This window comes from Cynocephalus volans, chromosome 9, assembly GCF_027409185.1.
Source record: "Cynocephalus volans isolate mCynVol1 chromosome 9, mCynVol1.pri, whole genome shotgun sequence".
NCBI classification, from domain to species: Eukaryota; Metazoa; Chordata; class Mammalia; order Dermoptera; family Cynocephalidae; genus Cynocephalus; species Cynocephalus volans.
Window position 1 is genome coordinate 105,188,966 of NC_084468.1, and position 9,547 is coordinate 105,198,512.

Genomic DNA, 9,547 nt, shown 5'->3' on the forward strand with positions numbered 1-9,547 from the left:
AACAGTCTGCAAAAGAGGTATGTGGCTCACCAGTTGGAACAGGCAGAACAGGAGAGTATTTGTGCCCATATGAATGCTCTCCATGATCACCCACTGCAGGAGAGACTATCAATAGTAGGGCCATAGGATGACCCGTCTGTGGCCTCTGCCCTGCTTCCCCAGCGTTTGCTCAATGGGTTGATGGACACCTGGTCATGGTGGCAGGAAGGAGTTATATAAGCACATGGGTTCAATAACGTGGATTTCCCTTCACCAGCGCTGGCTTCTGTCCCAGCTGAGGACCCAAACTGCCAACAGTGACTAATGCTGAGACCCTGAGAAGATGCAATTCCTTGCCTAGACCAGATTTCAGATTTTAATAATTCAGAATTCATCTTTATCTCCTACCTGCCTCATCAGTGGAAATTTAAAGTCTTGATATTTTTTAGACATTTATATAGACAATATAAACTCATATTAGATGACAGTTAAATTTTTTAATGTCCTGGTAGAGAAAGAAGCATTCATTTTTAACTAAAACCTAGAAAGTATTGTTAGCAAAAAGCAAAATTTCCAGTGTTAATCTCAAATCTTATTGCTTTACAACTGTGTACACCTTCCATTAAAAATAAAAAGATGAAGCAGTCAATCTAGGGATTCATTTGACATGACTTTCGTGAGTGGGGGGTGGGGATAGTGGCAAAGAGAAGACCAACAAAAATGTAACTTAAACACTTAAACATACAATGGTTTTCTTTAAATGAGAGAGAGAACGTTATTTTCAACAAATGGAAGAATATACTGAAAGCCCATGAGTCAAGCCATAGCCAAAAAACCATGTTCTATCTTAAGTTCTCTTTTTTCCCTTCTTTTTTTTCTTTTATTAATAAAATCTCTCCTCAAACCATCAGCACTTTTAATCCTCCCCAAGCTGGGCTTCATCTTCAGATTTCTCGGGTGGGGGCCTTGCAGATGTTTTCTTTTCTGGGGGGCTTTCTGTTTTCTCGTCTTCTTCTTTGGGAGAGGGGTCTTTTCCTTTGATGCCTTTGAAACTATGGGGCGACCCACTTTCCCTTTGCCTTTCACTGGACTTGGTGTCACTGTGGCCTTTAGCCTTGGCTTGGGCATTTCTTTTCTGTCAGGTTTGGACGTCTTAACCATCTTTCTGTGTTTCTTTTTGGAACTGCCATAGTCACGATCGTCACCATGTTCCATTAGGAGGCCTTGATGGCTGCCGCCGTCCTTCTCCTGGAGCGGTGCCTCCTCCTCTTGCTCTCCCTCGCTGCCCACACCTGCCGTGAGCATCTCGCTCTGTGCAGAAGTTGCTCTAGATGCTGCCTGCCGTTGCCGGTGCTCATTTTTATGATCTTTTTCATCCCCGCTGTCCTGTGCTAAGTGAGAATCAGCCTTCTTCGTCGTCTCGTCTTTCTCTTGAATCCTCACTGTCCTCCTGTGAACTCTTTCCAGATCGCCTCGTATCTTTAGCTTCTCGGGGAGGTGATGGAATTTTCTTAGCAGGAGGCCCCAAATCTCTTTCATAATCTTCATCAGCATCATCAGATTCCTGAAACTGTGAGTAATCAACGACCTTCCTATTTCTGACAGGCCGAGACATGTGCACTGTTGAAGCAGGACCGAGTGAGAAGCCAAAGAGCAGGACGTCCCGCCCGCACTCAGCGCCCCCTCCCCAGAACTTCTGCCCACGGGGCTGCTGCTGCCGAACCCCGAGCTGCTGCTTCCCAAACTCCACCACTCCTCGGTTCAGGGCCCTTGGATCAGACGAGCGCCCCCGTTCCCCTGTCTCTTCAAAATGGATGAATAAGATTTCTGGTAAAATTGTAATAGTATTCTTTCCCTTTCTTCATGGAAGGGGCAGAGAATTGTCCTCACGAAAGAGACAATTATTTTTGAATATGGACTTCCCTCTATTACGCTTCTCCCAGTTTCACATTCTTTGCCTTTGCTGAGCTCTTACTCTCTGTCCTGATATTTTACATATCATTGCTACCGATGATGGAACTTGTTTTACAGAAAAAGAAGTGATGCAATAGTCTCCAGGCCATAAGATTGACCGGCCTCATGATGCCTCACATCACCTAGAAGAACATGACCTTACAAGGATCAGTTACTTCACCAGCTGTGAAAAATCCTGAGAGGCTGGGTTTCTATCATGCAGGATGTGATATACACTCTGAATCAGTAACCAATACCTTCTCTCATAGTTGGAATACATGGTTCCATAGATCAAGGATAGTTTGCAGCAGTTTATTAAACATGCTTTCTAGAAAAACCACAAATCCCCAGAAATGCTGTTCTCTTGGCTCTTCTGGTCCCGCCCTTTTCTACTGCAATTCCACTGTCCTAGGAAGCCCCTGCACAGCCTGTTCTACTTTCAGCCCTAGCTGTATTACTTCACAGAAAAGTTTGGTTCCAGGATGGGTGGATGGAGACAGAAATGTGCTTATGGGAGATATTAGATGCTATATGGTTTTGGCAAATTCCAAAAGCACATACCCCTCCAGAGTATGGCAAGGGGTGGTGGTGGCAGCTGCCTCAAGCTTCCTAGGTACTGAGCCCTGGAGACCTTAGCTAAGGGGATTCCCTGAGGGATGAGTGACAAGTTTCTTTCTGTTTCAACATCCCACCCATGTAAGTTAAAGATCCCTTTTGCAATATGAAAGCTTTTAGATGATTAATTTTGGTTTCCATTACAGTTGGAACTTCTGTGATCTCTCTTTCCTGAATGCTTTTATGAAAGGTAAGGGAATATATTTATTAATCCTCCTCTTCCCCACGCACAATATGACACATATTGAAAAAAACGGTTAAATATTAATTTTAGTTTTAGCTCTTCTCTTAATGTTTTGACAATTACCCATTTTGTCAATATAAATGCAAATACAAGATATCATGTGATCAATTTGGATTTTTATCTAGACTATTAGATGACCCGGACCCTAGTTCTAGTTCTATTCATGATTAATTTAAAAACCCTAGGAGCTTCTCTTAACCTCTCTGAACTTTTTAAAACCATCAATAAAATGAGATGAATAGTACATGAGATATTTCATAAAGTTGTTATGAATCCTTTTTTAAAGGAATTTACTTTTTAATTGAGACGTATTGATTATACCTATTTATGGGATACAGATTTATATTTCAATACATGTATACAATGTGTAGTGATCAAATCAAGGTAGTTACCATATTCATCATTTCTTTGTGATGAGAACATATGAGTCCCTCTGTTCTGGTCATTTGAGAACATACAATAAATTATTGTTAATTATAGATGCCTAAACACTACTGCACACCAATAGAACTAATTTTTTTGTATCTAGCTGTAATTTTTTGCCCATTAACTTCTAACTTTCCCTCCCTCCCCATCCCAGCCTCTAACAACCACAGTTCTAATCTCTACTTCAACTTAATTTTTTTATGGATCTTATATATGAGTGAGAACATGAAGGACTTATCTCTCTGTGCTTGCCTTATTTCACTTAATCCTGCGAATGACAGGATTTCATTCTTTTTTATGGTTGAGTAGTATTCCATTGTGTATGTATACCACCTTTTCTTTATCCATTCATCTGTTGTTGGACACCTAGGATGATTCCTTGTCTTGGCTATTGTGAATAGTGCTGCAAAAAATGTGGGGATGCAGATATGTCTTCAGTATGTTAATTTCTTTTCCTTTGGGTAAATACCCAGCAGTGAGATTGCTGGATCATATGTGATGGAGTTTGGATGTATTGTCCTCCCAGAACTCATGGAAATCTGATTTCCAATGTGGCAGTTTGGATCATGAGGGCAGATCCCTCATGAATGGATAAATGCTCTCCCTGGGGGAGGGGGGAGTCATGAGTGAGTTCTCACTCTATTAGTTCCTGTGAGAGCTGGTTGTTTAAAAAGACCCTGGCACCTCCTCTCTCTCTTCTCCCTCTCACCATGTGATCTGCTTGTACCCGCCGCCGGCTGCCTGCTGCTTTCCATCATGAGTAGAAGCAGCCTGAGGCCCATGCCAGATGCAGCTGTCCCAGAATCATAAGCCAAATAAATCTCTTTTCCTTATAAATTACCCAGTCTCAGGTATTACTGTTATAGCAACACAAAATGGACTAAAACAGAAAATTGATACCAAGGAGTAGGGTGTTGCTATACGGATACCTGAAAATGTGGATGCCACTTTGGAACTGGGTAATGGGCAAAGATTGAAGGAGTTTAGAGGACTTTGAAGAAGACAAAAAGATGAGGGAAAGTTTGGAACATTTTAGAGATTGGTTAAATGGCTGTGACCAGAATGCTCATAGAAATGTGGACAGTAAAGACCATGCAGAACTTACTGGGAATTGGACAAAAGATCACCCTTGCTACACCATAGCAAGGAACTTGTCTGCATTGTGTCCATGCCCTTGGACTTTGTGGAAAGTGGGAGTTAAGAGTTGTGAACCAGAATGCTTGTCAGAAGAAATTTCTAAGCAGCAAAGCTTTAAGAAGCTGCATGGTTACTTTTAACAGCTTACTCTGAGTTATGGCAGCAAAGGCATGATATAAAGCCTGAATTTAAAGAGAAGCAGAGTGTAAAGATTTGGAAAATTTGCAGCCTAGCCATGAGGTAGAGAAGTGGAGAGCTAGAGAAAAATGCAAGGGTGAAGCAGATAAACTGGTTGCTAAAGATATTAGCTCGGTGGTGAGGCAGCCAGATGCTAATAGCAGAGACAAAGAGAGAAAAACTCTAAAGGCATTTGAGACTTCTGGAAGGGTGCCCCACCCATCACAGGCCCTGAGGCCTAGAAGGACTGAGTTGTCCCTGAAGACAGATCTGGAGCGCAGCTGCCCTCAGGAACCTGCTCCCTGTATCCCAGCTGCTCTGGCTGGAGCAGCCCCAAGTGTGGTTCGTACTGCAGCTCTGGAGAGTAGAAGCCTGAAACCTCGGTGACATCCACATTGTGTTAAGTCTGCAGGCCAGCAGGACGTGAGAGCAGTGGAGGCATGGCAGCTTCCACCCAGATTCCAGGGGATGTATGGAAAAACGTTGGGACCCAGGCAGAGACCTGCTGCAAGGGTGGAGCTACTGCAGAGGCCATCTACTAGGACAATGCTGAGCAGGAAAGTGGGGTCAGAGCCCCCACAGAGAGCCCCCACCAGGGAAATGTCTACTAGAGGCAATGCAGTGGGGCTGCCACCAGGACCCCAGAACTGCAGGGCCACTGATAACATATAACATCAGCCTGGAAAAGCCATAGGCACCAGTGCAGCCCACTGGGCTGTGCCTGACAGAGCTGTGGGAGTGAGACAGCCCAAGGTTTTGGGAGTCCAGATGCCCAATTGTGCCCAGGATGCAGGACTTGGAGTCAAAGATTATTTGGGAGCTTTAAGACTTAATGTCTGCCCTGCTAGGTTTTGGACTTGTTTGGAACCTGTTTCTCCTTTCTTTTGGCCTATTCCTCCCTTTTGGAATGGGAATGTGTACCCAATGTCTTTTCCACCATTGTATCTTGGAAGTAGATAAATTTGGTTTTGTTTTTACATGTTCACAGGTGGAAGGACTTTTGCTTTTCGTCTTGATGAGACTTTGGGCTTTTAAGTTGGTGCTGGAACAAACTAAGACTTTTGGGACTGTTGGGACGGAATGATTGTACTTTGTATGTGAGAGGTACATGAGTTTTGGGAGGCCAGGGGCAGAACGAAGGCATTTGGATGTATTGTCCTCCCAGAACTCATGGAAATCTGATCTCCAATGTGGCAATTTGGGTCATGGGGGTAGATCCCTCATGAATGGATTAATGCTCTCCCTGGTGGAGGGGGGAGTCATGAGTGAGTTCTCACTCTGTTAGTTCCTGCGAGAGCTGGTTGTTTAAAAAGGCCCTGGCACCTCCTCGGTCTCTCTTGCTTCCTCTCTCCATGTGATCTGCTTGTACCCGCTGCCAGCTGCCTGCTGCTTTCTGCCATGAGTAGAAGCAGCCTGAGGCCCATGCCAGATGCAGCTGTCCCAGAATCGTAAGCCAAATTAACCTCTGTTCTTTATAAATTACCCAGGTTCAGGTATTTCTGTCATAGCAACACAAAACGGACTAATACAATATGGTAGTTCTATTTTTAGTAGGAGCTTCCATACAATTTTCCATAATTGTACTAATTTACATTTCCCCAACAGTGTTGAAGAGTTCCACTTTCTCTGTATCCTTGCCAACATTTGTTATTTTTTTCCATTCTAACAGGTATGAGATGCTGGCTATCTCATTGTGGTTTAGATTTGCATTTCCCTGATGATTAGCAATGTTGAGCATTTTTCACATACCTGTATGACATTTGTATGTCTTCTTTTGAGAAATGTCTATTCAGGTCATTTGCCTGTTTTAAAATCAGATTATTTGGGGTTTTTTGCTATTGAGTTAATTTCCTTGTATATTCTGGATATTAGTCCCATGTCAGATTCATAATTTGCAAATATTTTCTCCCATTCAGCTGGTTGTCTCTTCACTCTGTTGATTGTTTCTTTTGCTGTGCAGAAGCTTTCTAGTTTGGGATAATTCCATTTGTCTATTTTTCCTTTTTTTTTTTTTTTTTTGCCTGTGCTTTAGAAGCCTTTTCCATAGAATTTCTGCCCAGGCCAATGTCTTGAAGTATTTCTCCTACATTTTCTTCTAGTAGTTTTATAGTTTCAGGAATTATATTTAAGTCTATAATCCTGTTTGACTTGATATTGGTATGTGATGAGGGAGGGGGTCTAGTTTCTTTCTTTGCCATATAGACATCCAGTTTTTCCAACACCATCTATTACAGAGGCTGTCCTTTCCCCAGTGAATGTTCTTGGCATGTTTGTCAAAGATCAGTTAGCTATAGACATGTGGATTTATTTCTGGGTTTTCTATTCTGTTCCATTGGTTCATGTGTCTGTTTTTATACCAGTATTATGCTGTTTTGGTTACTATAGCTTTGTAGTATATTTCAAATTCAGGTAGTGTAATGTGCTCAGCTTGATGCTTTCTGCTCAGGAATGCTGAATTTTATCAAAGTTTTTTCTGCATTATTGAGGTCATATGGTTTTTGTCCTTTATTTTGTTGACATAGTGTATCACATTTATTGACATGCATATGTTGAACCATCCTTGCACCTGTGATGAATTCTAATTGATCATGGTGTATAATCTTTTTGATGTGCTGCTGTATTCTGTTTGCTATAATTTTTGTTTCCAAATTAATCAGGGATATTGGCCTGTACTTTTCCTGAGCAGAAAGCACCAAACTAGGGGCATTACACTACACAGCTTTGAAATATTCCACAATCCCCAAACTAGTAGACAAAAAGAAATTATAAAGATCAGAGCAGAACTAACTGAAATAGACACTGAAAAAAGATGCAAGAGATCAACAAAATGAAAAACTGGTTTTTCGAAAAGAGAAACAAAATTGACAAGCCTTTAGCTAGAGTAAGAAAAAAAGAGAGAAGACCCAAATATCAAAAATCAGAAATGAAGTAAAAGGAATTACAACTGATACCACAGAAATACAAAGAATATTAATTCTTCTAATCCATGAACACAGAATATCTTTTCACTTTTTGTGTGTGTATCCTGTGTGTCCTTTTTAATTTCTTTCAGCAGTGTTTTGCAGTTTTCATTGTAGACATCTTTTGCCCCCTCAGTTAAATTTGTTCCTAGATATTTTTTTTCTTCGTAGCTATTGTAAATGGGATTGCTTTCTTGATTTCCTTTTCAGCTACTGTGCTGTTGTTGTATAGAAATGCTACTAATTTTTGTATGTTGATTTTGTATCCTGCAACTTTACTAATTTGTTTATCAGTTATAAGAGATTTTTGGTGGAGTCTAGGTTTTTCTATATATAAGATCATATTACCTGCCAGCAGGGACAATTTGATTTTGTATTTTCCAATTTGGATGCCCTTTATTTATTTGTCTTGACTGATAGCTCTTACTAGAATTTCCAGTACTATGTTAAATAGGAGTGGTGAGAATGGGCATCCTTGTCTTGGTCCTGTTTTTAGAGGAAAAGCTTTTAACTTTTCCCCTTTCAGTATAATGTTAGCTGTGAATTTGTCATATATGGACTTTATTATGTTGAGATACTATCCTTCTATACCTAATTCATTGACAGTTTTTATCATGAGGAATACAAAGAACTGTTAGAAACCATTATGAACATTAGCAACTAATACGCCAACAAATCAGAAAATATGTAGGGAAATGGATGACTTTCTTAACATACACAAATTACCAAGATGAACCAAGAAGAAGTAGAAAACCTGAACAGGCCAATAATGAGTAAAGAGGTTGAATCAGTAATCTGCAGTCTCCCAGCAAATAAAAGCCCAGGACCAGACAGCTTCACTAACGAATTCTACCAAACTTTTCAAGAAGAATTGATACTAATTCTCAAACTATTCCAAAAAAATCAAAACAGAGAGTATTCTCCCAGACTCATTCCATTAGACCAGCATAACCTTGATACCAAAATCAGACAAAAACCTTACAAAAAAGAATTAATATTGTAAAAACGACCACACTACCCAAAGCAATCTACAGATTCAATGCAATCTTTCTCAAAATACTAATGACATTCTTCACAGAAATAGCAAAAAAAAAAATCATAAAATTCATATGAAAGCACAAAAGACCCTGAATATCCTGACTTTTTATCTAGATGATCTGTCCAATTTTGAGAGAGGGGTGTTGAAGTTCCCAACAATTATTGTATTGGTGTCTATTTCTCCCCTTATTTTTTATTTTATTTCTCCCTTTAGATACAATAATATTTGCTTTATATATCTGGGTGCTCTGATGTTGGGTACATATGTATTTAAAATTTTTATATCCTTTTGCTGAATAGATCCTGTTATCATTAAATTATGTCCTTCTTTTTCTCTTTTTACAGATTTTGGTTTAAAGTCTGTTTTATATGATATAAGTATAGCTACTCTTGCTTGTTTTTGATTTCCATTTATATAAAATATATTTTTCCATCCCTTCACATATTATGTATGTATGTCTTTACAGGTGAAGTGTGTTTCTTGTAGGCAGTATATAGTTGGGCTTTGTTTTTTAATCCTTTCAGCCAGTCTATATCTTTTAAATGGGGGATTTAACCCATTTTTATTCAAGGTTGTTATGAAAATATATTGCCTTACTCCTGACATTTTGTTAATTTTTATTATAATTGCTATATATATATTGTTCCTTTCCCTTTTACTGTTTGTCTTTGTCTTTTGGTGGTTTTTTTGTAGTGATAAGAAATCATTTCTTTCTCCTCATTTGCATATCTACTCTACCATTGAGTTTTATTCTTTCATGGGTTATCATGATGGTAGTTACAGTTCTTTTGTTTCCAAACATAAGAATCCCTCAAGGATTTCTTGTAAGGACAGTCTAGTGCTGATGAATTCCTGAAGTTTTGTTTGTCTGGGAATGACACTGTTTCTCTTTCATTTCTGAAGAATAGCTTTCCTGGGCAAAGTATTCTTGGCTTGCAGTTTTTTCCTCCCAGCACTTTGTGTATATCATCCCACTCTCTTCTGGCATGTAAGATTTCTGTTGAGAAATCTGCTATT

General features: G+C 39.8%; 1 pseudogene; it reads right to left on the reverse strand.

Moving 5' to 3' along the window:
- Positions 1 to 895: 895 nt before the first annotated feature.
- LOC134385591 (nuclear ubiquitous casein and cyclin-dependent kinase substrate 1-like) lies at positions 896 to 1,594 on the reverse strand (annotated as a pseudogene).
- Between the last annotated feature and the right edge of the window lie 7,953 nt (positions 1,595 to 9,547).